At 47.6% G+C, this 17,427-nt stretch overlaps 1 protein-coding gene across 1 annotated transcript in view; it reads right to left on the reverse strand.

Moving 5' to 3' along the window:
• LOC131767983 (1-acyl-sn-glycerol-3-phosphate acyltransferase delta) overlaps positions 1 to 17,427 on the reverse strand; it is a 1,414,884-nt gene that overhangs the window by 116,492 nt on the left and 1,280,965 nt on the right. The gene's annotated exons all lie outside the window — the stretch shown is intronic.

Below are 17,427 nucleotides of genomic sequence, written 5' to 3' on the forward strand. Positions count from 1 at the left end.
CACACATTTGAAAAGATGGTGAACCTTGTTGGCACACACCCATCAGAACGACGGCCATACAAAGGGTGGAATATACCTAGAGGGAGGTAAAGAGGTGCAGCCGCTTTGGCAGGTGGTGTCACGTGTTCTGAAAAAGTCAAAGGTGTGCATATACCCCATGATCCAGCAATTCTACCCTTAGGCGTAGGCCCAACAGAAATGGACGCACAACATTCAACAGTCTTCATCGTGGCTTATGTGTGCTAGTAAACAACAACCACCTGATCCACAGTGAAAGAGCGTGTACGGCACATATAAAGAACAGACATAGGGCTTCCCTGGTGGCGCAGTGGTTGAGAGCCGGCCTGCCGATGCAGGGGACGCGGGTTCGTGCCCCGGTCCGGGAGGATCCCACGTGCCGCCGAGCGGCTGGGCCCGTGAGCCATGGCCGCTGAGCCTGCGCGTCCGGAGCCTGTGCTCCGCAACGGGAGAGGCCCACGTACCGCAAAAAAAAAAAAAAAAAAAAAGAACAGACATAGAAAGTGTGGTATATTTAGACTCTAAGATACTATTCAGCAAAGGAAATGACCGGAACTCAACTAAATGCAACAGATGTAGAAAGATATCACAAGGGCCGTTTTGACCAAAGAAGCTAGACGCCAAAGATTACCTACTCCGTGATGCCATCAGTAAGTTCGCTACCGGGGAAAACCAGTCTACACACTGTAAGTTCAGATGTGTTACCTTTGGAGGTGCAGGAGGGTAGGGGGCTTTTGGGGTACTGGAAATATTCTGTTTCTTGTTCTGTAGTCATTATACGGGTGGATTCACTTTGGAAAAATTCACTGATGTGTATACACTTAGGTTTGGTGCCCTTCTCCATATGCACGTTGTTTCAATTTTTTTGTTTGTTTGTTTATTTGCGGTACGCGGGCCTCTCCCGTTGCGGGGCACAGGCTCCGGACGCGCAGGCGCAGCGGCCGTGGCTCACGGGCCCAGCCGCTCTGCGGCACATGGGCTCCTCCCGGACCGGGGCACGAACCCGTGTCCCCTGCATCGGCAGGCGGACCCTCAACCATTGCGCCACCAGGGAAGCCCATTGTTTCAATTTTTTAAAAAATCCAAAAAGAAAAGCTATTTACACCAATCTGTCCATCTGTTATCTAAGAGAAAACTCAAGATCTCTCAAAAACAACAGATTTTATGCTCTCCCAGCCCAATATTAATCTACTCAAGGTACCCGGGAATGGAACTGATTCTTAATTTGGTTTATGAAAAGGGCTTCAGCAGGAATATCATAGGTAAGCATGGCCGAAGATGATCTGTATAAACTACAATAGTTTGTATTTGTTGGGATATGCTTTGTAATCGTTCTGCGTTTTGTTTTTTTCTTCCACGTGGATCTGTTTTGATTCCTTCCTTTATTGTAAGGACATGCCCTATAGTTTAGTATTCTTTATAACAACAATATATGTATATATATATATTATCATGCCTCTACTACTTAATACCAACTCACTGAAGACGGGTTTGATCAATATTGCCAAGAACCAATTACAGAATCTAGTTTGGTTCTGGGTTTTCATGCACATAATTTGGACTAAAAAGTACATCGGCCAGAGTGTTGCTTTAAGATTACAGGCCGTTCCTACATTGTCATTGTGGGAACAGCCAAGTATCTGGCCAGGGCAAAGATGTCTCACATGTAGACTCCTGTCTGATTTCTAAATATTCACTGAAGCAAAACTGTACCCTTCAAGCAAATGAGTTTCACCTTGCTTGGGAAATTTTGTTTTAGTTAAATTGTTTTCTTAGGACCCAGCAGCCAGCATCTGTCACTTTCTTCCGAAGAATGAAAGTACCTACAATGGATTGTGTACTCACTATTCTCAAGGCCCCATGCTAAGTACATTACATTCACATTTCATGTGTGTTTCCCAGCACCCCTTTGGCATAGCATCCCTATTTTACAGACTGAGGCTGAGAATTTCCCATAGGGAAGTCGAGCGGGACCTGCATCCAAGTCAGTCAGCGTGAAGCATGGACTCGGCACCGTCACCCTGCCCAGGATCAGGCGCCCTGGGGCTGTCCTGGGAGGCGGTCAGGGACCAGTCCCAGCCTGGTTCCCCTGCATGTGATTTTTGTCAAGATGAATGAGTCACTTCAGCAAGCCACACCCATCGTTTCTTCCCTTATCTCATCCCCTGAAACGTGGCGTTCACAGGACCCTCCTGAACTAAAATTGACAACCACTCACCCAGGAAAATAACTATGAGTAACCACGCGGCCCGGCTTATGGCCCCTTTTGCAGTGAGACTCACTTCAAGACGTCACGTCGACATCATGGGGCTCCCTGTGGGTCACTAGTCTCTTAGACATGAACGTGGGGCAGTAGAGCCCGAGAACAAGTAGCTGTTTGCCAGCCAGGAAGTTCATGATTGGCCTCGAGAAGGTCTGTCTTAGGAAACTGCTGGGATGGCTTTCCTGGGACTCTGCCCGCCTGGAGGTACAGGGCAACTGCGTCTTACTTGCATTTAACCTGTCCGCATCTAACTGCGAGGGACAGAGAGGGAGTGGCAAGGAAGGAGTCGAAGGGCGATTTAAGTTCTGCAAGTGATTTCTCTTCTGTTCCATGCAGTGAATTGTGCCCTGGAAGGAACATGGGCTGACCTGGATCTGTGTTTCCTGCAATCACCTCTGTGATTCATTCATTCATCCATTCATTCATTCAACACCATGTCTGCCTACTGTGAGGCCAGCCCTCTGCCAGGTGCCAGGCACACAGGCAGGAACCAAACAAGGATTCCTGCGGTTGTGGAACTTTCTAATGGGAAGAGCCTGAAAACAAGTGATAATTGTAATAAATGTTTATGATATGCTAGAAGTGGGCATTTATGGAAAAATGAAAAGTCAGGCAAGGAGTGTCTGCAGTGCCGGGGGTGGTGGGTGGCGGGGATGTGGCGCAGGGGGTCGGTGCAAGCTTCAGCGGGAAGGTGGGATTGAGCGAAGATTGGGGGATCTAGGGGTGATCCGGGCGGATGTGTCCCCAAGTGAAGAGCCTTCCAAGGGGAAGGAGTGAACGCCAGGACCGAGGTCCGCGGCAGGACGTGCTGGCTTGTTAGAGGAACAAGGAGGGCCGCAGACGAGATCGTGTCGGAGCGGCATGGGGTGCTGGGCCGTGGGGCTCTGCAGGACGGTGTAAAGACCCCCGGGTTTCATGCTGAGTGGTCTGGGGAGCCTCGCGGGGCGGTGGGCTGGAAAGTGACGTGATGTTCTACGATGTTTTACGGCTGACGTTTTACGATCCAGCGAGAGATGCTGGTGGCAGACCAGCCAGAACCGGTGGACTTCCTGAGGGGTTGGACGTGGGGCCTGAGGAAAGACTGGAAGCAAGGTTTGTGCTCGAGGTTTTGGCTGAGCGAATTCGGGGACGAAATTTCCTGTGAGTAGAGCAGGCATTCTGGTAAAGATGAGCATTGCTTGTGACACGTTGAGGTCGAGACGTCTGTTAATTATCCGTGTGGAAGTGAGGCGTTGACAGTGGGAGAGTAAAGTTCTGGAGAGAAGATCCAGGCTGGAGATGAACGTCTGGGAGTGGTCAGCGTATAGGTGTCATCGAAAGCCACGAGACTGGGCGAGATCATCTGCGGGCTGGCAGATGGAACTCGGGAGGCTTAATTAAACTTGAACGTGGATGAAGAGTTTCGAGCGGTATGTTTCGTGCAACACTTACTTGTTAACCATGTGAACATGGGGCACCGCCAATATTGGGGACATACCTATACTACAGAATTATTAGCTGTTTATCTGAGCTTCTGGCTTGCTGGTTCCGGCCGTGCTCAGTGGGGAGTGAGAGCAGGGAGGTTAGAGGGGTGGGAACTGAGCGAGCCCTGGGCCACCAGCAGTAAGAGGCTGGGGGCGAGGGAAGGCACAGGGAAGAGGACAGAGAGGTGAACGAGGCAGGAAGAGAACCGCCCAAGGGTACGGCGTCCTGGGGCCTGGAGGGGGGGCGTGATGGGCTGCGCTCCAGGAAGACGAGGTCCGGAGTCGAGCACACGGCATTTGGCAATGAGGAAGCTGCCGGCGGCCTGACCGAGCAGCCGTCTCTCCAAGAGCAGGGGTACTTCGCGAGGCTGAGGGTGAGCACGCTTTCCAGGTTAGGGCTGTGCCTCCAGCGGGCGCCTGAATGCAGGCGGCCCGTTCAGGGCGCTGGTCTGATGAAAGCGTCGTGGTGACCCTGACCTTGTGCTCGTACACTCCTTCTGCCTGAAGACGCCCTTGAGGACCGCGAAGTGGGGTTTTCAGCAGGTTCCCTGGACGCCTCCCTCGGATGGGGGCTCAGTCCCGCAGTGCGGACGCAGAACCGCAGCGCCGAGCAGGGATGCTTCTGCTGGGGGCGGGGAGGCCGCCTGCCCGGCGCGGGGCGGGGAGGCGGGGTGGGGCGGGGACCGCGGGGCTTGCGGAGCCAAGCAGCCTCGTGGGGGAGGAGCTCGGGGCAGCAGGACGTCGACGTGACGATCCAAGGGCCAGGGTGGCCGGGTGCCCACTGCACACGTAGCCACTTGCCAAAGCTCCAAGTTCAAACACTTTTTTTTTTCCTCCGGAAAAAGAAAGCAACAGTGGTACCACTTGAATCCTTTCATTCTTTTACAGTGGGGCCGTTCCCATATTTGCTAAGTCCCTTCATTCGAGTTAAAAAAGCAACATTTTTTTCTTCACCTGAAAGCAGTGAGGTGTAGGCCCTGGGTCACATCCCCAGAGCAGCACTTATTTCTTAGAGTTAAAAACCAAAATGAACAAACAAAAACAAACTTTCCATATATAGCTTGACTATCACTACACTGAAATATTAAAAAATGGCCCTGAAAGTGGGAGGTGAGGTGATTTTCACCCAGACACAAGGCATTCTCCTGCCTTGATATAAGCCAGCGCCGCCGACCTAAAGGACATCCCGCCTCACATTTCATAGCCCAGGGCTCGTCTTTGTCCAAGTAACATCACGACTGGAAACCTTAGTCAGCTTTTTTGTATTACAAAATGAGCTACAGAATATGACTGCACGGAACTGCAAACTGTTAGGGGTGTTCGACTTGCCTTTTAAGAAAAAAGATAATATTTATTCAGCCATAAAAAAGAATGAAACACTATATATAAAATAGACAACCAACAAGAACCTACTGTACAGCACAGGGACCTCTACTCAATACCTTGTAATAACCTATAATGGAAAAGCATCTGAAAAAACAATATATATGTATACGTATATATGTATATCTGAATCACTTTGCTGTACACCTGAAATTTACACAACATTGTAAATCAACTACATTTCTATAAAAAAATTTTTAAAAAGAGTGAAATAGGGGCTTCCCTGGTGGCGCAGTAGTTGAGAATCTGCCTGCTAATGCAGGGGACACGGGTTCGAGCCCTGATCTGGGAAGATCCCACATGCCGCGGAGCAACTAGGCCCGTGAGCCACAACTGCTGAGCCTGCGCGTCTGGAGCCCGTGCTCCGCAACAAGAGAGGCCGCGATAGTGAGAGGCCCGCGCACTGCGATGAAGAGTGGCCCCCGCTTGCCACAACTAGAGAAAGCCCTCGCACAGAAACGAAGACCCAACACAGCAAAAATTAATTAATTAATTAATAAACTCCTACCCCCAACATTAAAAAAAAAAAAAGAATGAATTCTTAAAAAAAAAAGAGTGAAATAATGCCATTTGCAGCAACATGGATGGACCTACAGATGATCATGGTAAGTGAAGTCAGACAGAGAAGGACAAATACCGTATGATATCATTTATATGTGGAATCTATAACCATGAAACAAAGGAAATTATTTACAAAACAGAAATAGACTCACAGACATAGGAAACAAATTTATGCTTACCAAAGGGCAAAGGGTTGGGGGAAATTAGGGATTTGAGATTCACAGATACACACTACTATATATGAAATAAACGACAAGGACCTACTGTATAGCACAGGGAACTCTACTCAGTATCTTGTAATAACCTCTAATGGAAAAGAATGTGAAAAAACAGAATATATCTGTATATCTATATAGATAGATATAGGTATGTAGATATACCTGAATCACTTTGCTGTACACCTGAAACATTGTAAATCAACTATACTTCAAGTAAAAAATGAAATTACAAAAAAGACAATATTTATTCTCACAACACTGTGACTAAGTATATATCTAGCTAGTTAAATCTAAAGTCATTTTGTTTTTACAAGTCACCACCCACCCCGAGAAACTCCATGACATGGCTTTGAAAAATAATTGGCACAGATCTCTGTAAGTTAATTATTGTATGACTATCTCTGAAAGCTTTTTGTGTATTGTACATTTAATCAGAGAGAGAGGCCTGGTTAGCTACACTGCTGTTCTTTTAAAAAATCAAGATTATTTAACCGCAGTAAAATAAATGGAAGACACGACATGTTTTTCAATTGTCTGTGAAAATGTACCGGCTCTAATGATTTCTGAAGAAGTGCTAGTCCCTGTTTATCATCTTCCCCGTAGTGAAGTGATGAGGCCTGATTCCCACACAGCCTGCCAACTCGGTCCTTTATTTATATTAGAGCGGCGGTTCTCAGACGTCCAGCGTACACCAGAATTATCTGTAGGGCTGGGAACCTCACAGAGTTCTGGGCTGCACCCATCCCTAGAGTTTCTGATGCAGTAGGTTTGGGCGGGGCCTGAGAACTTGCCTTTCTACCCAGTTCCCAGGTGATGCCGATTCTGCAGGGCTGGCGAAGGACGGTCTATAGGTAGAGAAGTTCTCTGTGCTGAACCGTGCAGGGGCCACGGGGGGCGTCTGAGCCCAGCTCCCCGTTTACAGCTGAGAAAGCACGACGCGGGTGGAGGAATGTCAGGTCAGTCCAGGCCCAGGGAGCCTGGGTGGGGAGGTGGCATTCATTCGACGTAGGAACGGGGAGAGCACAGGGGCCTGGGGCAGCACCGCCCTCCCCTCAGCCCTTCCTGAGGCCACAGCCAGCAGACAAAGACGTCAGCCCCAGTACGCTCAGGCCAGGATGTAGCCAACTGCTTTCCAGTTTTGTCCATCACTAGAAGACTTCATGATCTCTATGTCGGGCAAGTCACTTGTCTCGGAGCTTTGGTTTTCTCACCGCAAAATGAAGGCATTGGTCCAGCTTTTTTTTTTTTTTTTTTTTTTTTTGCGGTACGCGGGCCTCTCACTGTTGTGGCCTCTCCCGTTGCGGAGCACAGGCTCCGGACGCGCAGGCTCAGCGGCCACGGCTCACGGGCCCAGCTGCTCCGCGGCACGTGGGATCTTCCCGGACCGGGGCACGAACCCGCGTCCCCTGCATCGGCAGGCGGACTCTCAACCACTGCGCCACCAGGGAAGCCCCGGTCCAGCTTATTTTTAAAATTCCTTGGAACTCCAACTTTCTATGACTCTACCTAAACATAATAAACCTCTGACGAACATTTGTTGAATGAGTAAATGGGAAACAGAAGTATTTGTGCTCTGCTGAGAGAAAACAGAGCAAGGGTCAGAGGCTTCCCTCTTTGGGTGAGGAGGACTGGATGACTCCCGACATCGCCTCGGTCAACAGGATGTCCGAGCGTGTCTCCTTCCTGCAGGAAATCCCAGAGAAAAGCAGAGGTTCAAGGTTCCAGACGGAGAGAATTATTCTTTTCCTTGAAGTGAGAATATTCATCATGGAATGAAAAGGAACCAACAAAACACAAAACTGGAACCAATGAAACATAGGAAAGAAGAGCCTGGGGTCCGGAGCAGTGATGGGAAGTGAGCTGTAAGTGGATGGAAGTCCCTAGAGAAGGGGGTGTTTCTTCACTCGGGACCAGCTCCCTCCCGTCCTGGGGTCTCTCCTGCACCCTGCAGGGCAGACGGTGGTCTCAGCAGACATTGAGAAGTCACTTTTGTAAATATTTAAACAAGAAGTAAATGTGTCTCTAGCTAAGAGAAAATGGACAGAGATACAATCTTCAAATCCCTTTGTTTTAGCTTTGAAGTAACTACAATTTTAAAATAAATGTAAGATGGATGTATAAGACTATCTATAGATTCTTGATATTTGGAAACCACTGACTTGTTAGGAAGGGAGACGCTAACTGCATTATAAATACCCAGTTTTTGTTTTCTTGGATAACCCTGCTTCGGAAAGAAAACTGGAATTATGTGTGGCAGGTCAACTTTAAGTGCTATTATACACACTAATATAACAACATGCTGTTTCAGACAGCGGAACTGTCCGACCTGGGAAATGGGCCACACGCGATCTCCTTGTGCTAAGAGGGTCCTGAAGAAGTAATGTTACAAAGACAGTCACGGCTAGTCCCCATTTAGAATCGCCGAGGATGAGAAGCTCCACTAAAATTCCTCTATGTTTACCTCTTCAAACGACAAAATGGCTTTCAAATTCAAACAACTCTGATGGAGACATTTATACAATAGAGTACACGCTTGCCTGTTTTCTTAACTAGAATATTCAGAACATAATTGAGCCTTTTTCTTGTTGACTCACTATGAATCATCATCATGAGTCAAAACCATAGAATGTTAGTACCAAAGCGTCCTTAGAGACCAGCTAGCTCCATTTCTGCCTTTTCGAGACGCTCAAGCGGAGGTGTGACAGGAGTTAAGTGGGAGGCAGACCCGTGCTGCCGCTTGGAAGGGAGCTGGTCCGGAAGCCGTGGTTTCAGTTCTCGGTCCGAGGCGGTGACGGCCACACCTGCCGAGGCCTCGTGCCTTCCAGACTGGGGAGTGGGGTGATGCTCATAAGATCCTATAGATGCGGCAAAGGCCAGCTTCCCCTTTGCAAAATGGGCTCGGGCTCGATGCATTTTGCATTTTGGAGTCTACTTTTCATATTTTTTCCCTCTTTGCGCTCCCCTATCGCCTGCGGTGCTGTGGGTGTGCCAGTGTGGTTCTGCCTCTAAACGTTACCCTACTCTCTTCAGCTGGGGCTTCCGCTCAGCTGTAAAATATTCAGGCGGGATCTCACGGGGGTCTTTCTGCTGTGAGCCCCGGTCACCTTCCTGGGGACGGGGCCTCTTCCTTTCCTCTTGGCCTGCGCCCAGCTCCTCCCCTCCCCTTCCCGCTCCTATAGGATGAGGGGGGGAAGCCTTCTGTTTTGCCCCCGCATGTGGGTATTCAGTCCCTGTGCTTGTTTGCTACGGCTACCATCATACAGCACCATAGACCTGGGGGCGGTACTTAAACAATCGAAAGCCGGAAGTCTGAGATCAAGGTGTCAGCAGGGCTGGCTTCTCCTTGGCTTGTGGATGGCCCTCTGCTCCCTGCGTCTTCACAAGCTTTGCCCTTCTGTGTCTGTGTCCTTATGGCCTCTTCTAAAAAGGTCACCAATCATATTAGATCAGGGCCCACCCTGGTGATCCATTTTAACTGAATTACCTCTTTAAAGGATCTATCTTCAAATGTAGTCACATTCTGCAGTATCGGGGCTTAGGGCTTCATCATACGAATTTGAGGTTGGCACACAATTTAGCCCATAACAGGCCCTTTTCACTTTTAAGGTTACCATGAATCACTCGAGGGAAACAGACAGTTGTAATGGCTCCAGAATTTTATAAAATTCTTACGGCCAAGGTCCCTGAGTAATAGTTCCAGGATTGCTTCTAAGATGGTAATTGAAATGAAGAATGACTGATAGACTCACTCATTCCAGAAGGATCCCTTCATCGTCCAACAAAGGCAGTGATTGACACCACAAACTTGAGCCCTGGGGACTGTCTCCCAGGCCCTGCAGGTACAGGAGGAATGGGAGAGGCCAGAGGGCAGCCTCTGGGCGGCAAAGCAGGGAGAACACAGAGAGGGCGGGAGAGGACAGAGCCCGGGCTAAACAGAAATGATGGCTCCAGAGGCCAGGGTGGGGGTGGGGCTTCCTGGGCCTGGCGGTTTTCACCCCTGGTTCAAACCCCTTTTCAGTCTGTGCCTTTCCCCTTCCCTGACAACTGGCTGAGAGAAGGCCAGAGGAGAAACATGGGTCACCCGGGTACCGGGGAGCAATGAAAAACCAGTTGGGTAAGAGATACATTCTTTGATGGGAACAAAAGTTCTGTGTGGGTGCAGCGGACTCACACTTGAAATCTGGCCGTAAGAGTCTGTGGAATGTTCAGTGCCTGCAGCTGCTTCTCAAGGCTGGCGTGGAAACACTGAGCGCCGTCTGTCCGCGTTCTACCTTCATACAGAGCCCAGCTCTTAGCCTGCCTGCCTGCTTGTCCTCTTCACTGCCAGGGGAACTCTCTGTCCCCGCCTCCCATCTCCACCCTCACCTTACCCCAACACCGGCTGTCGAGGGAAACATGCATCCACTACTCCATCCAATATCCACCCATCCATCCCCTCTTCTATCCAACATCCGTCTATTCCTTTGAAGCCTGAACACGAGCAGAGCACCAAGGGCCACGCTTATTCCTTTAAAAACCTTTAATTTTCTGAAGATGACGACTTAAGAAGCCTGCTGACCAAGCTTGGCAGCGCAAACTGAGGCCTCAGAAGTGCTTTTGCCCAACTCAGTGGGACTCTCCCACATGAATTTCAGAGAACGTGACTGCGACCTGACCGTGTTGGCTTCTCCATGACTTCCTTCTCTCAGCTCTTGTATAGGTGAAGTGTGGCTTAAGAAAGGTGTTACTTAAAAAGAAGAAAGCTGGGAAGGGGGTGGAGGATCAGTTGACACCTTTTTAGAAATCACAGTAGGAAGCAATACCAAGGAAAACATGAACTAAGAAATCAGAATGACCTCTTAGACAGGCCCTGGTCACAGATGGGTTAGGAAGAGGTCTGCAATGTTAGAAAGATCTTTTAGTCCACATTAAAATACCTTTTACAAGGATCCCTAAATCTGAATTTTCACACTGGCCATTTCCTGGTGAATCGAGCTTTCCTTCCACACCCAAGGAACAAGGTTCCCTCTGGGAGTCAGACATTGACGCTTCCCTGGGGGAACACAGGGGCCTAAGCTGATTTTCCTAAATTAATTTTACTCTTATCTTGCACTTTTTTCTCTCTTTTTTTCTCTCTCTCTCTATATATATACATTTTTAACATCTTTATTGGAGTATAATTGCTTTACAAGGGTGTATTAGTTTCTGCTGTGTAACAAAGTGAATCAGCTATACATATACATGTATCCCCATATCTCCTCCCTCTTGCGTCTCCCTCCCACCCTCCCAGTCCCACCCCTCTAGGTGGTCACAAAGCACTGAGCTGATCTCCCTTATCTTGCACTTTTAACCTGCATAAAGTCATCACTCCTTGTTCATCTTATGGCCTGTCTCTGGCGAAAATCGCATTCAGAAGAAATACGGTGATTCAAAGTAACTTAAGGCTTGCCTGTTACCTCTCTAAAGGGGCACATTCAAAACACACTCAAATTCTTCTGAAAGTCCTCTTTTCCATTCTCTTTACTCTCAAAATCTCAACAGTTCACATGGGAATTGCTTCTAATTCCCTCCCCCCTCCTCCCCAAACCCCCAGACTCTCCAAGACTTCAGCTTGTATGGGGGTTCGTCTATCTCACCCCACTTTCCTCTGCTCTCCTCTTTCTAGATCTTTTTTTCTCCCATAAGAAGTTATGGGAGAGAAAAAGATCTCTGCCCTTAAGGTCAATCCAGTTCACTCTGCTTTTCCAGTTGGCTGCTCTTTTGTGTCCTTGACCCACATATCCAATCGCTTCAGCCAACAACACCCAAGCTCCCCCATTACGAGCTGCCCAGCCAAGGGGGAAGAACGCTCATAGGTTATTAATTTTGTTTTTGTTCCTGTCACGTAATGTGCTCATCAGCTCATCATCCACAGTCTGAGAGGAAAAGGATAAAAAATAAACAAATTTTAAAATCTTTTGGAAATAACCTAATAGCTTTGCACTTATCATTTCTAGAAAACCATTGTTGGTATTCAATGTTGAAAATGTCTAAATCATAGGACTTCCCTGGTGGTCCAGTGGCAAACACTCCGCACTCCCAACGCAGAGGGCCCACCGGGTTTGATCCCTGGTCAGGGAACTAGATCCCACATGCCACAGCTAAAAAAAAAAAAAGATCCCGCATGCCGTAACTGAAGACCCCACATGCTGCAATGAAGACCCAGCACAGATAAAGAAATAAATAAATAGATAAATAAGTAAATAAGTGCTTTAAGAAAAGAAAATGTCCAAATCATAAAAAGATTCCATTGCCTTCAGAAAGCTCACACATTGTATGAAAAATAGAGTAAAAAAGGAAAAATAATGGATTTGATTTTTGTCATTTACTGTGATTACGTATGTATTAGAATTCTGTTCCAGTCAGTCAGACTATGCTTTTGTACTTGTGTGAGGGTACATCCGAAGGCATAAATACCAAAGGGATAAACTCAGACAAAGGGCGTGAAGGATGGAAGGTGAGGAGAGTGAGCTCTTACTGAACCGAGCTCTGGCTCTGGAGCAGGCCGGCCAGGTGCTGTTCTCACATGTGTCTCTCATTGGCTTATTCTCTTTAAACGCAAGAGCCCTGCTGGGACATCAGGGCCATTTCCTCTATCTTACTTTCGGAACGCTGGGCTGTGTTTGCCAAGAACTTTAATCACCCCATCTGGCTCCGTAGAACAGAGCAGGCAGTTTTCTAGAACCGGGGAGGAGAGAGGCTCTTGCCTGTAGCTCCAGCAGGAAGATACATGTCCGCTACCTGCTCTCACTCTGGGCAGTAAGTCGTAAATTGGGGAACCAAACGGAATATCCGCTAAGTGCTTTATTTTTATAATATATATATATTGCATATATAATATATATGTATATATAATTTGAAGTATAGTTGATTTACAATGTTGTGTTAGTTTCAGGTGTACAGCACAGTGATTCAGTGATACATACATATGTATCTTTTTTTTTTTTTTTTCAGATTCTTTTCCCTTATAGGTTATTACAGAGTATTGAGTAGCGTTCCCTGTGCTCTACAGTAGGTCCTTGTTGGTTATCTGTTTTATATATAGTAGTGTGTATTCCCCTAAATGTTTTAAAATCACAAAACAGTACTTCCATGCGCCAAGAATTAGCATTGTGGGAAGGCCTAACAGCAGGTGCTTTTTAAGGATCAGATAGGACCGATACGGGGAAGGGGGCTGGTGCACGAGCTCAGAAAGTCCAGTTAGGAGCCTCATGGTAGCGACAGTGAGCCTGGGAAGGTGGCGACCAATTCAAGAGACGCCACTGAAGCTGAAATGGGAGCGTGGATAACCCACGAGAGAGGAAGGACATTGAGGAGATATGAGCGGTGGTGCTGCTCAGAAAAACTCGAGCGGAGAGGAGGCTGCCGCTGCCTCGTGGCGCTCTTCTCTCCTCCCCGTCTCGTGTTGACATCATTCACATTTCAAGAAGCTCAGGCTCTCCTAGCCCCGCAGGAGGGCTGAGCCTTGTGTAGCAGCGGGGAAGAGGCCCCGGGGCCTGGAGTGCGGTCAGGCCTGGCTGCCCGCTGTATCCCTGTGTTCTTTTCCATCACCTTCTGTAAAGCCCTTCTGAAGAAGGACAAAGCCAGGGTGTTTGTTCCATCTTCTTTCTGAGTTATGTTCACAAACATCCTCTCTGCTTTCCTCAGCACTAAAGACCCTTTCGGGTGCTGTTCAGCCAGCGTTTCTGTCGTGATTGGAGAGGCCTCTGTAGCACGAAGGTGGGGCTGATAGGACAGATCAGACGCTGGATTGCTGTCGTCTTCTCTGAGGACCTCGTCTACCGCAGGGGCCCCTCTCCAGGTGCTGGGGGTCTCCGTGGAGCCCTGCGGTGTTTGCTTCCCTGAGGGCACCCACCGTGGTCTGGAACCCGGCTGCACCCCCGGGTAGAGGCTGGGGCTCAGCTGGACCCAACATCGTCTGCCATGGGGCTTCCTTCTTTATACTTAAGTCTCTGGGTATGGCTGGCACGGGCGCCCAAGACCTCCTCACCATCCACTCCCAGCCTTGACTTAATAGCTTCAACATCCTTCAAGGGACTTCTGACCCTATGTTTTAAATCTAATCTTCCCCTCTTTTCCCTTTTATTAGGAAAAATAAATTGATCTCCAGATTGTAAGTTCCTGAAAGTTAGAGATGATGAATTTTCCTCTAAATACTTATTGTGAAAAATTTAAAAACTATAGAAAAAGTGCAAGATAAGTATAATGAACACCCCTACACTCTTCACCTAGATTCGCCAATTGTTACTATTTTGCAACATTTTCTTTCTCTCTTTATAGAGATACATATGCACACATAATATAGATTATACATAATACATATACACTGTAGATACATTATATATGTGCGTGTGTATGTATACGCGTGCACATATATACTTTTTGCCAAAACTCTGATAGTTGTACACATCATGACACTTTAGCCCTGAATATACACCTCTTATGAACAATGGCATCCTGCTACATAATTGCAATAGAATGACAATATTTAGGAATTTAACATTGCTTCAATGTTATGATCTAATACAATGTTTTTGTAGATCTTTTTTTCAGAGATTATGTAATTTTCCCCCTGAATACACTTTTACCTCTTCCTGCTTAACCAACTCAACTCAGGACCTAGCACAACACGACACACACAGAAGTCCCTAAATAAACATTAGCTGAATGAATGAAGAGACGGGAGAAAGAATGAAAAGTTCTTTCGATGTGTCTTCAGACTTCAAAAGGTGCGAGACTGAGCACAGTTCATGAACTCCGTGTGGGAGTCACACGACCTTCAAGCTCTTGTCATTGATCTTGGCAGAAACCCTACACCCAACAGGATATGTATTTTGCAACTGTGGCTTTTTGTCCTCAGCTGGGTGATATTTAAGTTACTAGTGCTTCGAGGAATCATCCGGAACTTGGCAAACCTGTTCAAAGTGAAACATGTCGGAATCTCTGTTAATCATCCCTCATATATCCTACAAGCACCCAGGCTCCAACATCACTTCCAACCACTGGGGATGCAAACGAGCATTGTCAAAAAGAAAGCAGGAGGAGGACGGAGCTCTGCATTGTAGGATTTCACATCCGACAACAAAGAAGGGCACAGTTTCTGCTGTGATGGCATTCATGGTGTCAGAGGTGATCTGTCACAAAGAGGCTTTTGCGGAAATTGACAGCACATCCATTGCCACGGGGCACAGCATTCAGTGAGGCAGACTTTCCCCCCCTCATATTTGAGGGAAACTGTCTACTCATAATTGGCATCAAATAGCCCCAGCAGAAGACTCTACTTAGAGAGTGCCCTTTCCCCCAGAGGACGGGTCCCAGGCGTGAGGCTGTGCACACGGCAAGTCCCCCAGCCCTGGCTGGCCCCCCTCTTGCTGGCGTCTATGGCAGGGGCACCCTAACTATGGTAGTGGGCTGATAGAGTTCAGGATCACGCCTACTTTTCACTGAAACTTAAGGTAGCTGAGCTTCAATCTCTCCATTCTGACAGTTCATAATTTTGCTGTCCCCCCATATTTCCTATGCATCCTTTTAAGACTGTAGGCATCCCAAGTTCTACATAAAACCTCAGCAGCGAGTTCTTGTTAATATGTTTTATGGGCGCATAAAAGCAATTATCCTAAAGCATGCTCCAGACAAGGATAGCTGCGTTTCTACTTGTATCTAATAGACTTCAGATGAATAGCACTGCACTTCAGAAGCATAAAGTTATGAAGAAAATTCTCTTTTTCATTTTGGTTTCCTTCTCTCCTAACTGATTTGTTTGAAAGACTGAAATCTGACTCTTGAGGGTGGAGGATGAGTTTCAGAATCCCTCCCCACCTCCCAGGACTTTTCCACCCTGCGCCCAGTTTCCCCGTTCTTTACTATCTATCCAGCGCTGCCCACGTGATGTGATGAAAGCTTCACTGTTTTGCATCTGGAGCATCTCTTGGTGCACGGCTCAGTGACCCAAGTCCCCCTGGTCTCTTCCAGGAACGAACTGGCTCCCGACAATCGCCTAGTGTCCAGGCAGGGGCCACTTTCTTTTCAGAGGACATTGGATGTGAAGAGATCACCGTTCATTACATTAGGGCAGGTAATCTGGCAGCTCTGGGCTGGTGCTCCAATTCTATTTGGTTTGTAAACTATAGATTTTCTTTACTGTGTGTTTCCTTTACATAGCTTGTCTTTGTCTAGATTCGCTGTGTTTCCTCTGACACAATCATCCTTCAAATACAGAAATACCCAAATAGTTCTATCTTATTATACTAGTGAACACTTTCCTACAGGATACAAAAGACACTGATAGGAATATTGGCGTCTGTTGTTTTGGCAGCAGGGTTACTGTTAAAGTAGTGGAATTTAGGGATATACTTTGGTTATTTTATAAACTGCATTACTCTGCCTTTACCTATGAAACCCAAAGATAGATTTCTTAACGGAAGTGATAAAACATTAGTTAGGACAATCACAATCTTGGATAAATAAAAAGGCAACCAATAAAACCGCCGAGTACTTGGATGAAAAGAGTATTGTGTCACCCCCCTGTGAAGGGACAATACGGAGCTTGGATACGAGCTAGGGAAGGGAAACTGTTGACAGCATCAGCTGGTGTCTTTATGAAACCCAGTCTTCAGTCAAACTGCACTTGGTCACCAATGTCTTCCAGGTATTTGCTTTAGTGCACCTATGGGGATTTGGGGAGTCACAATGTTGGATTCTGATATATTTTTTAAAATCTGGATTAGAGCCAATTGACTGAACTTGCTTAACTGGGTGAGTAAATAATCCTGCAGCATAAACTGTTCACCTGGAATGATACACTCGTTTTGAGGTTAAGGAGGCAGGTGAAACAAATCTTTGCATCCCTGTCCCTGAAAGGAGGGCTGTTCAGTGAGGGGTTCCAGAGCCCTGAGCTGCGGGTGAGGCCACTTCCTAGCTGGGCGACCTTGAGCAAATCAGTCTCTTCAAGGGTCTCTTTCTTCCGGGGTCAGATGAAGTCAACTGGTTCAGAGGGCTGGAGGAGTAAAGCAAACGAGATTGTGTCTGTGAAGTTCTTAGCGCAGTGGCTGGGACACACGTGTTTGATACATGATTGCTATGAGTACTACTAACTCTAACCAGATGTTGCTGTTGTTTTAAAAGAAGACATACACTCACAAAGGTATGTTTAGGGCTTCCCCGGTGGCGCAGCGGTTAAGAATCCGCCCGCCAATGAAAGGGACACAGGTTCGAGCCAAGGCCTGGGAAGATCCCACATGCCGCGGAGAAACTAAGCCCGTGCGCCACAGCTACTGAGCCTGCGCTCGAGAGCCTACGAGCCACAAATACTGAGCCCACGTGCCACAACTACTGAAGCCCACGTGCCACAACTACCGAAGCCTGCGCATCTAGAGCCCGTGCTCCACAAGAGAAGCCACGACAATGAGAAGCCCGCGCACTGCAACGAAGAGCAGCCCCCGCTCGCCACAACTAGAGAAAGCCCTCGCGCAGCAACGAAGACCCAACGCAGCCATAAATAAAT

This window comes from Kogia breviceps, chromosome 13 (genome assembly GCF_026419965.1).
Source record: "Kogia breviceps isolate mKogBre1 chromosome 13, mKogBre1 haplotype 1, whole genome shotgun sequence".
NCBI lineage: Eukaryota > Metazoa > Chordata > Mammalia > Artiodactyla > Physeteridae > Kogia > Kogia breviceps.